The following is a 17,898-nucleotide window of genomic DNA, read 5'->3' on the forward strand; positions in this document are numbered from 1 at the left end:
ATCAATTCGCCAGTGCATTAATTACATCTGTCCTTCCCTGTAATAACCCACTGATCACCTGTCAATCACCTGCCAATCACCTATCACCCATCAATCACCCCCTGTCACTGCCACCCAACAATCAGCCCCTAACCTGCCCCTTGCGGGCAATCTGATCACCCACCCACACCAATAGATCGCCCGCAGATCCGACATCAGATCACCACCCAAGCGCAGTGTTTCCATCTATTCTCTCCTCTAAACACCCACTAATTACCCATCAATCACCCATCAATCACTCCCTATCACCACCTGTCACTGTTACCTATCAGATCAGACCCTAATCTGCCCCTTGCGGGCACCCAATCGACCGCCTACACGCTCAGATTGCCCTCAGACCCCCCCTTATCAATTCGCCAGTGCAATATTTACATCTGTTCTCCCCTGTAATAACCCACTGATTACCTGTCAATCACCTATCAATCACCCATCAATCACCCCCTGTCACTGCCACCCATCAATCACCCCCTGTCACTGCCACCCATCAATCACCCGCTGTCACTGCCACCCATCAATCAGCCCCTAACCTGCCCCTTGCGGGCAAACTGATCACCCACCCACACCAATAGATCGCCCGCAGATCCGACATCAGATCACCACCCAAGCGCAGTGTTTCCATCTATTCTCTACCCTAAACACCCACTAATTACCCATCAATCACCCCCTGTCACTGCTACCTATCAGATTAGACCCCTATCTGCCCCTAGGGCACTCAATCACCCGCCCACACCCTCAGAATGCCCTCAGACCCCAGCCCTGATCACCTCGCCAGTGCATTGCTTGCATCCATTCCCCCCTCTAATCACACCTTGAGACACCCATCAATCACCTCCTGTCACCCCCTAGCACACCTACCCATCAGATCAGGCCCCAATTTGCCCCGTGTGGGCTCCTGATCACTCGGCCAAACCCTCAGACCCCCTTCCGATCACCTCCCCAGTGCATGGATTGCATCTATTTTCCCCTCTAACCACCCCCTGAGACACCCATCAATCACCTCCTGTCACCCCCCTAGCACTCCTATCCATCAGATCAGGCCCAATACAACCTGTCATCTAAAAGGCCACCCTGCTTATGACCGGTTCCACAAAATTCGCCCCCTCATAGACCACCTGTCATCAAAATTTGCAGATGCTTATACCCCTGAACAGTCATTTTGAGACATTTGGTTTCCAGACTACTCACGGTTTTGGGCCTGTAAAATGCCAGGGCGGTATAGGAACCCCACAAGTGACCCCATTTTAGAAAAAAAAGACACCCCAAGGTATTATGTTAGGTGTATGACGAGTTCATAGAAGATTTAATTTTTTGTCAAAAGTTAGCGGAAATTAATTTTAATTGTTTTTTTTTCACAAAGTGTCATTTTTCACTAACTTGTGACAAAAAATAAAATCTTCTATGAACTCGCCATACACCTAACGGAATACCTTGGGGTGTCTTCTTTCTAAAATGGGGTCACTTGTGGGGTTCCTATACTGCCCTGGCATTTTAGGGGCCCTAAACCGCGAGGAGTAGTCTAGAAAACAAATGCTTCAAAATGACCTGTGAATAGGACGTTGGGCCCCTTAGCGCACCTAGGCTGCAAAAAAGTGTCACACATGTGGTACCGCCGTACTCAGGAAAAGTAGTATAATGTGTTTTGGGGTGTATTTTTACACATACCCATGCTGGGTGGGAGAAATTTCTATGTAAATGGACAATTGTGTGTAAAAAAATCAAACAATTGTCATTTACAGAGATATTTCTCCCACTTAGCATGGGTATGTGTAAAAATACACCCCAAAACGCATTATACTACTTCTCCTGAGTACAGCGGTACCACATGTGTGGCACTTTTTTACACCCTAAGTACGCTAAGGGGCCCAAAGTCCAATGAGTACCTTTAGGATTTCACAGGTCATTTTGCGACATTTGGTTTCAAGACTACTCCTCACGGTTTAGGGCCCCTAAAATGCCAGGGCAGTATAGGAACCCCACAAATGACCCCATTCTAGAAAGAAGACACCCAAAGGTATTCCGTACGGAGTATGGTGAGTTCATAGAAGATTTTATTTTTTGTCACAAGTTAGCGGAAAATGACACTTTGTGAAAAAAAACTATTAAAATCAATTTCCGCTAACTTGTGACAAAAAAATAAAAACTTCTATGAACTCACCATACTCCTAACGGAATACCTTGGGGTGTCTTCTTTCTAAAATGGGGTCATTAGTGGGGTTCCTATACTGCCCTGGCATTTTAGGGCCCCTAAACCGTGAGGAGTAGTCTTGAAACAAAAATGACCTGTGAAATCCTAAAGGTACTCATTGGACTTTGGGCCCCTTAGTGCAGTTAGGGTGCAAAAAAGTGCCACACATGTGGTATCGCCATACTCGGGAGAAGTAGTACAATGTGTTTTGGGGTGTATTTTTACACATACCCATGCTGGGTGGGAGAAATACCTCTGTAAATGACAATCTTTTGATTTTTTTACACACAATTGTCCATTTACAGAGGTATTTCTCCCACCCAGCATGGGTATGTGTAAAAATACACCCCAAAACACATTGTACTACTTCTCCCGAGTATGGCGATACCACATGTGTGGCACTTTTTTGCACCCTAACTGCGCTAAAGGGCCCAAAGTCCAATGAGTACCTTTAGGATTTCACAGGTCATTTTGAGAAATTTCGTTTCAAGACTACTCCTCACGGTTTAGGGCCCCTAAAATGCCAGGGCAGTATAGGAACCCCACAAATGACCCCATTTTAGAAAGAAGACACCCCAAGGTATTCCGTTAGGAGTATGGTGAGTTCATAGAAGATTTTATTTTTTGTCAAAAGTTAGCGGAAATTGATTTTAATTGTGTTTTTTCACAAAGTGTCATTTTCCGCTAACTTGTGACAAAAAATAAAATCTTCTATGAACTCGCCATACTACTAACGGAATACCTTGGGGTGTCTTCTTTCTAAAATGGGGTCATTTGTGGGGTTCCTATACTGCCCTGGCATTTTAGGGGCCCTAAACCGTGAGGAGTAGTCTTGAAACGAAATTTCTCAAAATGACCTGTGAAATCCTAAAGGTACTCATTGGACTTTGGGCCCTTTAGCGCAGTTAGGGTGCAAAAAAGTGCCACACATGTGGTACCGCTGTACTCAGGAGAAGTAGTATAATGTGTTTTGTGGTGTATTTTTACACATACCCATGCTGAGTGGGAGAAATATCTCTGTAAATGGACAATTGTGTGTAAAAAAAATTAACAAATTGTCATTTACAGAGATATTTCTCCCACCCAGCATGGGTATGTGTAAAAATACACCCCAAAACACATTATACTACTTCTCCTGAGTACGGCAATACCACATGTGTGGCACTTTTTTGCAGCCTAACTGCGCTAAGGGGTCCAAAGTCCAATGAGCACCTTTAGGCTTTACAGGGGTGCTTACAATTTAGCACCCCCCAAAATGTCAGGACAGTAAACACACCCCACAAATGATCCCATTTTGGAAAGTAGACCCTTCAAGGTATTCAGAGAGGGGCATGGTGAGTCCGTGGCAGATTTCATTTTTTTTTGTCGCAAGTTAGAAGAAATGGAAACTTTTTTTTTTTTTTTTTTTTCTCACAAAGTGTCATTTTCCGCTTACTTGTGACAAAAAATAATATCTTCTATGAACTCACTATGCCTCTCAGTGAATACTTTGGGATGTCTTCTTTCCAAAATGGGGTCATTTGGGGGGTATTTATACTATCCTGGAATTCTAGCCCCTCATGAAACATGACAGGGGGTCAGAAAAGTCAGAGATGCTTGAAAATGGGAAAATTCACTTTTTGCACCATAGTTTGTAAACGCTATAACTTTTACCCAAACCAATAAATATACACTGAATGGGGTTTTTTTTATCAAAAACATGTTTGTCCACATTTTTCGCGCTGCATGTATACAGAAATTTTACTTTATTTGAAAAATGTCAGCACAGAAAGTTAAAAAAATCATTTTTTTGCCAAAATTCATGTCTTTTTTGATGAATATAATAAAAAGTAAAAATCGCAGGAGCAATCAAATAGCATCAAAAGAAAGCTTTATTAGTGACAAGAAAAGGAGCCAAAATTCATTTAGGTGGTAGGTTGTATGAGCGAGCAATAAACCGTGAAAGCTGCAGTGGTCTGAATGGAAAAAAAGTGGCCGGTCCTTAAGGGGTAGAAAGCCCTAGGTCCTCAAGTGGTTAAACTGTAAGAAATAGAAGGAGCTAGGAATGTCAGGGACTGCAGTGTGTGAGGAAAATTGCTGTTGTTGAGGTAACCAACACACCTGCTGTCAGCAAGCTCTGAGTGAGGGGGAGGAGCCCTTCCCAAATCACATCTAGCCTGCACTATCTGTAGAATTGATAATGAGCACCTCTTCGGCCTCTTGCACACTGCAAGTGATTCCGATTCAGATTCCGCTTTTTAGGCCTCTTGCACACTGCAAGCAAATCAGATTCAGATTCCGCTTTTTAATCAGTTTTTACCTCCGATTCAGATTCAGATTTGCAGTGTGCAAGGAGCAAACTGCAAATCTGAATCTGAATCGGAAGTAAAAACAGATTAAAAAGCGGAATCTGAATCTGAATTGCTTGCAGTGTGCAAGAGGCCTAAATCAGTTTTTACCTCCGATTCAGATTCAGATTTACAGTTTGTTCCCTGCACACTGCAAATCGGAATCTGAATCGGATGCAAAAACTGATTAAAAAGCGGAATATGAATCGGAATCACTTGCAGTGTGCAAGAGGCCCTGCAGCAGTAATTGAATAGATTTGCACTTTTCTAAAAGAGACACTGAAGTGAATAAAAAATAATGATATTGTGATTTGTATGTGTAGTACAGCTAAGAAATAAAACATTAAGATCAGATACATCAGTCTAATTGTTTCCAGTACAGGAAGAGTTAAGAAACTCCATTTGTTATCTCTATGCAAAAAAGCCATTAAGCTCTACGACTTTCAAAATCGTAGTGGAGAGGGCTGTTTTCTGACTTTGATTATGTCAACTGTTATTGAACTATTTACTTTTTCTCGGCCAGAGGAGAGGTCATTAGTTCACAAACTGCTCTGAAACAATAATTTCGAATGATGAGTGTTGTGTAATCTGAACCTATTATAGAATGATGCTATGGTAGAAATAACACTATATTACTTCAAGGGACTCCGAGCAGTGCGGAAACTATGGAAAGATGCATATCATTTTAAAGCTCTCTTTCTCCCCTTTCCAATGATATATAAACCACCACCCTACGCCTTTTAGTTTTCTCTATTTTCGCAATTGAAATCAAGGCCGCGGCAATTTCAATTGCGAAAATCGTGACAACTAAAAGGCGTAGGGCGGTGGTTTATATATCATTGGAAAGAAGAGAAAGAGAGCTTTAAAATGATATGCATCTTTCCATAGTTTCCACACTGCTCGGAGTCCCTTAAAAACAAAAATATGGGAATATTTTCTTTGCTGTTAATCTTCTAGTAATTATTCATAATACACAACCAAATCATTATATCATATATTTTTATTCGCTTCAGTGTCTCTTTCACTGTTGTGTAGCTCTAAAAATCCAACGCTAAACTGCCAATATTACATAGGCTTTGGGAAGTTTATTACTATCATGCAGAACTGTTCCTCTGCTCGAACAGTTGTAGAAGAAAAACCTGTCGGTAATGTTTTGACAAATCTGGCCCAGGGAGTATGACATACAGCGCCAACTGTCCTGTGTCCTGGTCACCCCTCCAAGATGATAGGCAACCTGAACAACAACATAGGAAATCCCATCATGCTTTGTAGGTCTCTCCAAACATAATTATCACAAATTCTTTCTGTTGTAAGAAAGCAAAGTTTTATTTTTGTTGTATGTTTTGTAATTTTTTTACCTTTTTTAAAAAAAGTTTAACCGACTTATTGCAAATTGCAATAAAAGTTTAAAAAAAACCTGGTCCTTGTTGTATTGTATGTATTGAACAATGTATGTCTAACTAGTTGGTGATGATAACCATCATGCTCTTGCCTGCCTGGCATATTTTTATGTCTGTTGTATGCACCACAACGTCCGGCAGTTGACTTGTCACAGCAGCAGAAGTAAGTATCATTAGGTTTGAGAGTCTTGACAGCAGGTAACGACAGCAGAGTAGACAGGCTCTTGCCCCTTACAGACATGGGTTGAAAGATATAACGTCCGGCAGTTGACTTGTGTCACAGCAGCAGAAGTAAGTATCATTAGGTTTGAGAGTCTTGACAGCAGGTAACAGCAGCAGAGTAGACAGGCCCTTGCCCCTTAGGGACCTGGGTTGAAGGATATAACATCCAGGAAGTACACTTGTCACAGCAGTAGTAAGTATCATTAGGTTTTAGAGTCTTGAGACAGCAGGTAACGGCAGCAGAGTAGACAGGCCCTTGCCCCTTATTGACCTGGGTTGAAGGATAGAACATCCAGGAAGTACACTTGTCACAGCAGTAGTAAGTATCATTAGGTTTTAGAGTCTTGAGACAGCAGGTAACGGCAGCAGAGTAGACAGGCCCTTGCCCCTTAGGGACCTGGGTTGAAGGATATAACGTCCGGCAGTAGACTTGTCACAGCAGCAGAAGTAAGTATCATTAGGTTTGAGAGTCTTGACAGCAGGTAACAGCAGCAGAGTAGACAGGCCCTTGCCCCTTAGGGACCTGGGTTGAAGGATATAACATCCAGGAAGTACACTTGTCACAGCAGTAGTAAGTATCATTAGGATTTAGAGTCTTGAGACAGCAGGTAACGGCAGCAGAGGAGACAGGCCCTTGCCCCTTAGGGACCTGGGTTGAAGGATATAACGTCCGGCAGTACACTTGTCACAGCAGTAGTAAGTATCATTAGGTTTTAGAGTCTTGAGACAGCAGGTAACGGCAGCAGAGGAGACAGGCCCTTGCCCCTTAGGGACCTGGGTTGTAGGATATAACGTCCGGCAGTAGACTTGTCACAGCAGTAGTAAGTATCATTAGGTTTTAGAGTCTTGACAGCAGGTAACGACAGCAGAGTAGACAGGCTCTTGCCCCTTACAGACATGGGTTGAAAGATATAACGTCCGGCAGTTGACTTGTGTCACAGCAGCAGAAGTAAGTATCATTAGGTTTGAGAGTCTTGACAGCAGGTAACAGCAGCAGAGTAGACAGGCCCTTGCCACTTAGGGACCTGGGTTGAAGGATATAACATCCAGGAAGTACACTTGTCACAGCAGTAGTAAGTATCATTAGGTTTTAGAGTCTTGAGACAGCAGGTAACGGCAGCAGAGTAGACAGGCCCTTGCCCCTTAGGGACCTGGGTTGAAGGATATAACGTCCGGCAGTAGACTTGTCACAGCAGCAGAAGTAAGTATCATTAGGTTTGAGAGTCTTGACAGCAGGTAACAGCAGCAGAGTAGACAGGCCCTTGCCCCTTAGGGACCTGGGTTGAAGGATATAACATCCAGGAAGTACACTTGTCACAGCAGTAGTAAGTATCATTAGGATTTAGAGTCTTGAGACAGCAGGTAACGGCAGCAGAGGAGACAGGCCCTTGCCCCTTAGGGACCTGGGTTGAAGGATATAACGTCCGGCAGTACACTTGTCACAGCAGTAGTAAGTATCATTAGGTTTTAGAGTCTTGAGACAGCAGGTAACGGCAGCAGAGGAGACAGGCCCTTGCCCCTTAGGGACCTGGGTTGTAGGATATAACGTCCGGCAGTAGACTTGTCACAGCAGTAGTAAGTATCATTAGGTTTTAGAGTCTTGAGACAGCAGGTAACGGCAGCAGAGGAGACAGGCCCTTGCCCCTTAGGGACCTGGGTTGTAGGATATACCGTCCGGCAGTAGACTTGTCACAGCAGTAGTAAGTATCATTAGGTTTTAGAGTCTTGACAGCAGGTAACGACAGCAGAGTAGACAGGCTCTTGCCCCTTACAGACATGGGTTGAAAGATATAACGTCCGGTAGTTGACTTGTGTCACAGCAGCAGAAGTAAGTATCATTAGGTTTGAGAGTCTTGACAGCAGGTAACAGCAGCAGAGTAGACAGGCCCTTGCCACTTAGGGACCTGGGTTGAAGGATATAACATCCAGGAAGTACACTTGTCACAGCAGTAGTAAGTATCATTAGGTTTTAGAGTCTTAAAACAGCAGGTAACGGCAGCAGAGTAGACAGGCCCTTGCCCCTTAGGGACCTGGGTTGAAGGATATAACGTCCGGCAGTAGACTTGTCACAGCAGCAGAAGTAAGTATCATTAGGTTTGAGAGTCTTGACAGCAGGTAACAGCAGCAGAGTAGACAGGCCCTTGCCCCTTAGGGACCTGGGTTGAAGGATATAACATCCAGGAAGTACACTTGTCACAGCAGTAGTAAGTATCATTAGGATTTAGAGTCTTGAGACTGCAGGTAACGGCAGCAGAGGAGACAGGCCCTTGCCCCTTAGGGACCTGGGTTGAAGGATATAACGTCCGGCAGTACACGTGTCACAGCAGTAGTAAGTATCATTAGGTTTTAGAGTCTTGAGACAGCAGGTAACGGCAGCAGAGGAGACAGGCCCTTGCCCCTTAGGGACCTGGGTTGTAGGATATAACGTCCGGCAGTAGACTTGTCACAGCAGTAGTAAGTATCATTAGGTTTTAGAGTCTTGACAGCAGGTAACGACAGCAGAGTAGACAGGCTCTTGCCCCTTACAGACATGGGTTGAAAGATATAACGTCCGGCAGTTGACTTGTGTCACAGCAGCAGAAGTAAGTATCATTAGGTTTGAGAGTCTTGACAGCAGGTAACAGCAGCAGAGTAGACAGGCCCTTGCCACTTAGGGACCTGGGTTGAAGGATATAACATCCAGGAAGTACACTTGTCACAGCAGTAGTAAGTATCATTAGGTTTTAGAGTCTTGAGACAGCAGGTAACGGCAGCAGAGTAGACAGGCCCTTGCCCCTTAGGGACCTGGGTTGAAGGATATAACGTCCGGCAGTAGACTTGTCACAGCAGCAGAAGTAAGTATCATTAGGTTTGAGAGTCTTGACAGCAGGTAACAGCAGCAGAGTAGACAGGCCCTTGCCCCTTAGGGACCTGGGTTGAAGGATATAACATCCAGGAAGTACACTTGTCACAGCAGTAGTAAGTATCATTAGGTTTTAGAGTCTTGAGACAGCAGGATAACGTCAGCAGAGTAGACAGGCCCTTGCCCCTTAGGGACCTGGGTTGAAGGATGTAACGTCCGGCAGTACACTTGTCACAGCAGTAGTAAGTATCATTAGGTTTTAGAGTCTTGAGACAGCAGGATAACTGCAGCATAGTAGACAGGCCCTTGCCCCTTAGGGACCTGGGTTGAAGGATATAACGTCCGGCAGTACACTTGTCACAGCAGTAGTAAGTATCATTAGGTTTTAGAGTCTTGAGACAGCAGGATAACGGCAGCATAGTAGACAGGCCCTTGCCCCTTAGGGACATGGGTTGAAGGATATAACGTCCGGCAGTAGACTTGTCACAGCAGTAGTAAGTATCATTAGGTTTTAGAGTCTTGAGACAGCAGGATAACGGCAGCAGAGTAGACAGGCCCTTGCCCCTTAGAGACATGGGTTGAAGGATATAACGTCCGGCAGTACACTTGTCACAGCAGTAGTAGTAAGTATCATTAGGTTTTAGAGTCTTGAGACAGCAGGTAACGACAGCAGAGTAGACAGGCCCTTGCCCCTTAGGGACCTGGGTTGTAGGATATAACGTCCGTCAGTAGACTTGTCACAGCAGTAGTAAGTATCATTAGGTTTTAGAGTCTTGAGACAGCAGGTAACGGCAGCAGAGGAGACAGGCCCTTGCCCCTTAGGGACCTGGGTTGAAGGATAGAACATCCAGGAAGTACACTTGTCACAGCAGTAGTAAGTATCATTAGGATTTAGAGTCTTGAGACAGCAGGATAACGGCAGCATAGTAGACAGGCCCTTGCCCCTTAGGGACCTGGGTTGAAGGATATAACGTCCGGCAGTACACTTGTCACAGCAGTAGTAAGTATCATTAGGTTTTAGAGTCTTGAGACAGCAGGATAACGGCAGCATAGTAGACAGGCCCTTGCCCCTTAGGGACCTGGGTTGAAGGATATAACGTCCGGCAGTAGACTTGTCACAGCAGTAGTAAGTATCATTAGGTTTTAGAGTCTTGAGACAGCAGGTAACGGCAGCAGAGTAGACAGGCCCTTGCCCCTTAGGGACCTGTGTTGAAGGATATAAAGTCCAGGAAATGGACTTGTCACAGCAGTAGTAAGTATCATTAGGTCTTAGAGTCTTGAGACAGCAGGTAACGGCAGCAGAGTAGACAGGCCCTTGCCCCTTAGGGACCTGTGTTGAAGGATATAACGTCCAGGAAATGGACTTGTCACAGCAGTAGTAAGTATCATTAGGTTTTAGAGTCTTGAGACAGCAGGTAACGGCAGCAGAGTAGACAGGCCCTTGCCCTTTAGAGACATGGTTTGAAGGATATAACGTCCAGGAAATGGACTTGTCACAGCAGTAGTAAGTATCATTAGGTCTTAGAGTCTTGAGACAGCAGTTAACGGCAGCAGAGTAGACAGGCCCTTGCCCCTTAGGGACCTGTGTTGAAGGATATAAAGTCCAGGAAATGGACTTGTCACAGCAGTAGTAAGTATCATTAGGTCTTAGAGTCTTGAGACAGCAGGTAACGGCAGCAGAGTAGACAGGCCCTTGCCCTTTAGAGACATGGTTTGAAGGATATAACGTCCAGGAAATGGACTTGTCACAGCAGTAGTAAGTATCATTAGGTCTTAGAGTCTTGAGACAGCAGGTAACGGCAGCAGAGTAGACAGGCCCTTGCCCCTTAGGGACCTGTGTTGAAGGATATAAAGTCCAGGAAATAGACTTGTCACAGCAGTAGTAAGTATCATTAGGTTTTAGAGTCTTGAGACAGCAGGTAACGGCAGCAGAGTAGACAGGCCCTTGCCCCTTAGGGACCTGTGTTGAAGGATATAACGTCCAGGAAATGGACTTGTCACAGCAGTAGTAAGTATCATTAGGTTTTAGAGTCTTGAGACAGCAGGTAACGGCAGCAGAGTAGACAGGCCCTTGCCCCTTAGGGACCTGTGTTGAAGGATATAAAGTCCAGGAAATGGACTTGTCACAGCAGTAGTAAGTATCATTAGGTCTTAGAGTCTTGAGACAGCAGGTAACGGCAGCAGAGTAGACAGGCCCTTGCCCTTTAGAGACATGGTTTGAAGGATATAACGTCCAGGAAATGGACTTGTCACAGCAGTAGTAAGTATCATTAGGTCTTAGAGTCTTGAGACAGCAGGTAACGGCAGCAGAGTAGACAGGCCCTTGCCCTTTAGAGACATGGTTTGAAGGATATAACGTCCAGGAAATGGACTTGTCACAGCAGTAGTAAGTATCATTAGGTCTTAGAGTCTTGAGACAGCAGGTAACGGCAGCAGAGTAGACAGGCCCTTGCCCTTTAGAGACATGGTTTGAAGGATATAACGTCCAGGAAATGGACTTGTCACAGCAGTAGTAAGTATCATTAGGTCTTAGAGTCTTGAGACAGCAGGTAACGGCAGCAGAGTAGACAGGCCCTTGCCCCTTAGGGACCTGTGTTGAAGGATATAAAGTCCAGGAAATGGACTTGTCACAGCAGTAGTAAGTATCATTAGGTTTTAGAGTCTTGAGACAGCAGGTAACGACAGCAGAGTAGACAGGCCCTTGCCCCTTAGGGACCTGTGTTGAAGGATATAACGTCCAGGAAATGGACTTGTCACAGCAGTAGTAAGTATCATTAGGTTTTAGAGTCTTGAGACAGCAGGTAACGGCAGCAGAGTAGACAGGCCCTTGCCCCTTAGGGACCTGTGTTGAAGGATATAAAGTCCAGGAAATGGACTTGTCACAGCAGTAGTAAGTATCATTAGGTCTTAGAGTCTTGAGACAGCAGGTAACGGCAGCAGAGTAGACAGGCCCTTGCCCTTTAGAGACATGGTTTGAAGGATATAACGTCCAGGAAATGGACTTGTCACAGCAGTAGTAAGTATCATTAGGTTTTAGAGTCTTGAGACAGCAGGTAACGGCAGCAGAGTAGACAGGCCCTTGCCCCTTAGGGACCTGTGTTGAAGGATATAACGTCCAGGAAATGGACTTGTCACAGCAGTAGTAAGTATCATTAGGTCTTAGAGTCTTGAGACAGCAGGTAACGGCAGCAGAGTAGACAGGCCCTTGCCCCTTAGGGACCTGTGTTGAAGGATATAAAGTCCAGGAAATGGACTTGTCACAGCAGTAGTAAGTATCATTAGGTCTTAGAGTCTTGAGACAGCAGGTAACGGCAGCAGAGTAGACAGGCCCTTGCCCCTTAGGGACCTGTGTTGAAGGATATAAAGTCCAGGAAATGGACTTGTCACAGCAGTAGTAAGTATCATTAGGTTTTAGAGTCTTGAGACAGCAGGTAACGGCAGCAGAGTAGACAGGCCCTTGCCCCTTAGGGACCTGTGTTGAAGGATATAAAGTCCAGGAAATGGACTTGTCACAGCAGTAGTAAGTATCATTAGGTCTTAGAGTCTTGAGACAGCAGGTAACGGCAGCAGAGTAGACAGGCCCTTGCCCCTTAGGGACATGGTTTGAAGGATATAACGTCCAGGAAATGGACTTGTCACAGCAGTAGTAAGTATCATTAGGTCTTAGAGTCTTGAGACAGCAGGTAACGGCAGCAGAGTAGACAGGCCCTTGCCCTTTAGAGACATGGTTTGAAGGATATAACGTCCAGGAAATGGACTTGTCACAGCAGTAGTAAGTATCATTAGGTTTTAGAGTCTTGAGACAGCAGGTAACGGCAGCAGAGTAGACAGGCCCTTGCCCCTTAGGGACCTGTGTTGAAGGATATAAAGTCCAGGAAATGGACTTGTCACAGCAGTAGTAAGTATCATTAGGTCTTAGAGTCTTGAGACAGCAGGTAACGGCAGCAGAGTAGACAGGCCCTTGCCCCTTAGGGACCTGTGTTGAAGGATATAACGTCCAGGAAATGGACTTGTCACAGCAGTAGTAAGTATCATTAGGTTTTAGAGTCTTGAGACAGCAGGTAACGGCAGCAGAGTAGACAGGCCCTTGCCCTTTAGAGACATGGTTTGAAGGATATAACGTCCAGGAAATGGACTTGTCACAGCAGTAGTAAGTATCATTAGGTTTTAGAGTCTTGAGACAGCAGGTAACGGCAGCAGAGTACACAGGCCCTTGCCCCTTAGGGACCTGTGTTGAAGGATATAACGTCCGGCAGTAGACTTGTCACAGCAGTAGTAGTAAGTATCATATTAGGTTTGAGACTGCAGGTTTTTGATGTAAAATTCACGGGGGAAAAAATCAGATACAATATTCGCCAAGTTTGTAAGGGATAATTTTCATCTTCTTCAACAATTTTATTTTATTTGGTCTCCTTAAGGATCAATAAGAGGGGCATTAAAATCATCATTAATCCAGGATTCGTTCATTTTGATGAATGTGAGTCTGTCCACATTTTCTGCAGACAGACGTGTCCGGTAGTCAGTGACCACGCCACCTGCCGCACTAAACACTCTCTCAGATAGAACACTTGAGGCGGGGCATGCAAGTACCTCCAGCGCATACTGAGCAAGTTCTGGCCAGGTGTCAATTTTTTTGGTCCAGTACTCCATGGGGTCATTACTCTCTATGTTATCAGGAGCACTAGCCGACCCTAAATAGTCACTCACCATACGGTCCAGCCGCTGGCGGTGACTACTATTGCTGCTGGTGCTGCTGCATGGAGCATTGGAAGACTCTGGCTGATAAAAATCATAAAACATACTCAGCAAATTTTGTGGTTTTTTGGTACTGCTGGGACCACCACAACTTTGCTGAGTACTTTGCAGAGGAGTGAAAACTGTGGCCCGGGGTGAAGGTGCGGGAAAAGCATCTTCAACCCAGCGAGCAAGGGCTTCATGGATCTTTCGCATCATGTTGTCTGCCTGGGATGGGGGTAGGAACTGCCTTAATTTCCCTTTACAGCGGGGATCTAAAATGGTGGCCACCCACATGTCCAGCCTCACTTTCAATTTCTTTATCCGGGGGTCACTCTTGAAGCACTGGATCATGTGAGCAGCCATAGGAAAGAGGTGCCTGCCAGAAATCTCCTCTTCCGGCCTGTTATCACAGCTGTCACCATCCTGCTCCAGCAGCTCATCAATCTCTTCCCACCCCCGTACAATTGCCTCTTCCACCTCCTCCTCCTCAACCTCTGCCTCTCCTACGTCCTCTTCCTGGGCATCAGCATGATCAGACACTCCCGAATTTGCCTGTGCACTCTGATCTCCACGTCCAAGCAAGTTAAACAACATTTTGTCAAGCATGAAGATAAGGGGGAGTACTTGTGAGATGCTACAGTTCTCCATGCTGACCAACTTTGTGGCTTGCTCGAAAGGCTGCAAAACTTGGCAAACCTGACCAATTTTCTCCCACTGGTCCCCAGTAATGTAGTCCAGTGACAAATTTGAGGAAGCTGTCTCAGAAAGATAGATTCTGACTGCCATTCGCTGCTCCCACAACCTCTGCAACATGTAGAGGGTGGAGTTCCACCGCGTTGGGCAATCACTTATGAGTCTGTGCTGCGGAAGATTATGACGGCGCTGCAACAACTTCAAAGAAGCGGAGTCGGTTGCTGAGCGCCGGATGTGAGCTGACACCTTTCGTGCTGTTGAAACAGCGTCCTTTAACCCTTCATATGTTCCTAAGAACTTACTAACTATAAGATTGAAGACGTGGGCCAAACAGGGAAGATGGGTGTAGCCACCTAGACGCATAGCAGACAGCATATTAGACCCATTGTCAGAGACGACAATTCCTGTAAGAAGTTTCCGTGGGGCCAACCACTGGCGGATCTGATCTTCAAAGGCACTAAGGATTTCAGATCCTGTTTGCCTCTTCTCTTCCATCGATACCAGCTTCAGCATTGCTTGGCATCGATGGTGCTGCATGCCAGTATACGAGCGAAACTGCTTGATGGGAGGCTCATCAACTACCTGGCCTGCCACAGAACAGGTGGCAGAGGGGAGTGGAGCGGGCCTCCCCTTGACCCCACGAGGTGGCACCACAAGCTGTTGAGATACTGGACAAGATCTTCCACCATCCCCAGCACGATGTAGAATGACCCAATGGGCTGTATAAGTTATATACTTCCCCTGCCCATGCCTGCTGCTCCAGGCATCTGTAGTAAAATGGACCTTTCCACCCACCGCATGGTCCATTGACCGGGCTACACACGCCACCATTTGCTGGTGTAGGGCAGGTATCGCTTTCCTGGCAAAATAATGTCGGCTGGGGATCCTCCATTGTGGCGCCACACTGCTCATAAGTTTGCGGAAGGGGGCACTGTCCACAAAATTGTAGGGTAGCAGCTGTTGGGCCAACATTTTTGCCAGGAGCCCATTATTTTTTACAACAAATTTGTCATTTGCAGGGAGCATACGCTTCCTCTGCAACATTTCAGGAACCGAAGGCTGGCGCTGAAAACCTAATGAGGTGGATTGGTGCACTATTCCAGCCTGGCATGCAGAGAGAATCGGACAGGATTGGGAAGGTGCAGGCTGAATAGGGACAGGCCGAAGGCTGGAAGGAGGAAGGGGTGGGCCTGCTGTTGCTGCTGTTCCAGCCACACTCTTCCCAGAATTCTGTACCCACTGAAATGCACTGTGGTGATGGACGCGCAGATGGCTTCTCATGCCAGAAGTGCCAAAGCCGCTGCCCTTTTGGCCTCTGCTTACCGCTTTGCGGCATATGGTACAGACCACCTTGCAAACGTCCTCTGCATGGTCTGTAAAGAAATGCCATGCCGGGGATGACCTTTCTGCACTCCTACTGGTTTTTTTGGTTGTTTTTTTTACCAGCATTGGACTTGGCTGCAACAGGAATTACAGCTGGAAGTTGCTGGCCAACTGGATGATCACTTTGACCATGGTGATTGTGCCTACTGCTGCTGACACCTAGGCCACGAGATGCCGTCCATGTAGGAACATTAGCCTCACAATCATCTACTTCAACCACAGAATTATCATCTTGTCCCTCCACCTGCACACTGTGCAAATCAGTGGTTGTATTAAGAAGTTGAGTAGTACCACTGGTGTCACAAGCTTGTGGAGCTTTTCTGCATGACAAAAAAATGGGGGCCATTTCTGTCAAAACATCACCCACTATTTCTTGAGAGCTTGGACCCAAGGTCTCTGCCAATGCCTCATCCAAATCTTTTTGCAAATCCCTCTCCTCATCCTGAAATGTTAAATTTAGCTCTGGAGAAGAGCACTGGGAGGAGGCAACCACATCACAATCAGCAACTGCCGCCAGGGTTTTCGCAGCCTCACGAGGAACATGAGAACTAGTGCTGCTGTGACTGTCAAGACTACCTAACAATTCCTCAGACTGGGTACAGGGCTCCTTTTCAAAATAGTTCAGGACAGTATTGGCTCGTTCCTCATTAATAGTTATCCTGCGACCAAACACAGGGAACAAATTGCGTACCAAAGGGGATCTATTCCTGCTGCCACCTTCTGCCTGATCACGTGCTTTGCGTGATCCACCATCGCTCCACTGTCTTTTTGGAGTGAAAGGTGCATCCTGCTGCTTTCGATCCATTGCCTTTGGACTCAGTAGATAAAATAAAAATTTTATATATATATATATAAAATTATAAATATATGTATATATATATATATATATATATATATATATATATATATACACACACACACACACTCACTCTGTCACACCACAGTAAGCTAACTATCCCTGACCCTCTCTCACACTACAGCAAGTACACTCTCTAAGTCTCTATCACACTACACTACACCTGACTCTCTCTCTCTCTATATATATATATCACTCTAAGCTAAACCTGACTCTCTCTCTCTCTCTCTATATCACACTAACCTAAGCCTGAATCTCTATCACACTAAACTAAGCCTAACTCTCTCTGATTCTCCTCACAGCAAATATTACACACTACACTACAATCTAGCTCTCACACTCAATCTACAATCTGTCACAAATACCCAGCTAACTCACTAATCCTCACTCTAGTCTAAGCTCACTCACACACAGTCTTTAAAAAGACTATTGGTTTATTATTTATACAGTAAAGTATATATCTCAAACTCAGTCAGTAACAAAATATGGGTCTGTCTCTCTCCTCTGCTCCACAAGACTGAAACCCACAAAATGGAGGACAGCCTCTCCTCTATTTTATACAAGATGGGTGGGATAAGTTGTGATAGGTCGCTAGGAAATGGTTGCTAACGTATGATTGGTCTATCTTTTTAAAGCAGCCCTATTTGTTCAGCAATTTCGCGGATTTCCGCGGAATTCCGAATTCCGGCAGTTGCCTGATTGGTTCATTCATTCCGAATGCAATGATTGGCTTAAAAATACCGTTCTGCCGGAATCGCGGAAATTCCGCGGAATTCCGTTTCTGTTAACGGAAAATTCCGCGTTCCGCGTTCCGATGCGGAAACATAATTTCCGGCCGGAATTGCGGAAATTACAATTCCGCGATATCCGAGCGAGCAACCCTATTTACAATGCCTTTAAGGGTGATGTGACAGCACAACGCCAGCAAGGTACCACTGCCACTAATCCTCCTCCCGTGTCCACGCAGTCAAAGACAGGACGCTCCAGTGATCTCATGGTGATGTCGGACATGCGGACGTTCTTTAGTCCAACGCCTCGCCGTAGCCCATCCGGATCCACCCTCCACCAACGCCTGGAACGGCAGGTAGCCGACTACCTGGCCTTAAGTGTGGATGTAGACACTGCTGTGAACAGCGAAGAGGAACCCTTGAACTACTGGGTGCGCAGGCTTGACCTGTGGCCAGAGCTGTCCCAATTTGCCATCCAACTTTTCT

The 17,898-nt window shown here is 45.6% G+C and overlaps 1 long non-coding RNA gene across 1 annotated transcript in view; it reads left to right on the top strand.

The window, feature by feature from the left end:
• Nucleotides 1–17,898, top strand: part of LOC137541600 (uncharacterized) — a 203,522-nt gene that overhangs the window by 142,987 nt on the left and 42,637 nt on the right. The window lies entirely within an intron of this gene.

The sequence above is a fragment of the Hyperolius riggenbachi genome, chromosome 12 (genome assembly GCF_040937935.1).
Source record: "Hyperolius riggenbachi isolate aHypRig1 chromosome 12, aHypRig1.pri, whole genome shotgun sequence".
In the NCBI taxonomy this organism is placed as follows: Eukaryota; Metazoa; Chordata; class Amphibia; order Anura; family Hyperoliidae; genus Hyperolius; species Hyperolius riggenbachi.